Below are 1,009 nucleotides of genomic sequence, written 5' to 3' on the forward strand. Positions count from 1 at the left end.
CCGTATGTAATGTCTCAACTTGCGCATGCGCGCTACGATTTTGGCTTCACCAACATCAAAATTCAAAAGTGCCGACAGAGTTGCTCTACTGTATACTGTGACCTGGTTCAAGCAGTACAGTGAACTCTTGCACTGAGTATTGCTACACCTCGAAAAAGAACAGAAAGAGTACATGACGTCATTTCGTTACAGTGGGCGCATCCAGAAGCACGATCGCTCACTGAGCGCTCGGTGAGCTCTTGCATCTGATTGGCATATTCCATTAGATCGAAAAATATAGACCAAACAGATACAAGAGCTCAATAAGCGAATGGGTGTCACCCGGTCACGTTCAGCAGACTCAACTGTTGTGGAGCAGATCCGTGAACACTCGCTGCTATTGGTGTATTCTTCTAGATCATCCAATAGCAGCGAGCGCTCACGGATCCGCTCCACAACAATTGAGTCTGCTGAACGCGACCAATACACCCAATAGCTCCGCATGCTTGCATTCCTAACCAACCTTATCCACATGTATGGAAGTGAGAAGTCCGATTATTCTCTATCTCTCTATGGCCGTGGTCCGAATCATGCTGACAACGCTCATGAGCATTGTTTGTCTTCGTTTAACATTTGATAAACAACAAGGATGAAATGATTTTTAAGCGTTGTGAGCGTGTATCGGACCGCGGCCTTTTATGTCTGTACCTCTATCTCTATCTCTGTTTATCTATCTCTAGAAGGTTTAGCTAGAACAAACCTTCTATATATCTCTGTCTATCTCTATCTCTATCTCTCTCTGTCTTCGCACATCCCCCATTTCCAAAAAGAGGCTGCGTTAGCAGTATAGGAGATAGAAGTATTACATGGTACGAAGTAAGTAGATTTTTTCTTAAAATTCTTCATTAATTTTTCAGAGGTTCTATATAAATTTAATTTCTGAATTTTTCAAAAATTTTTATATAATTTTTAAAATCAATTCTAATAAATTATATTGAATGACAGATGTGATCAGGAGATGCGGTAGCGG

Source organism: Trachymyrmex cornetzi, unplaced genomic scaffold (assembly GCF_001594075.2).
Source record: "Trachymyrmex cornetzi isolate Tcor2-1 unplaced genomic scaffold, Tcor1.1 scaffold1917, whole genome shotgun sequence".
NCBI classification, from domain to species: Eukaryota; Metazoa; Arthropoda; class Insecta; order Hymenoptera; family Formicidae; genus Trachymyrmex; species Trachymyrmex cornetzi.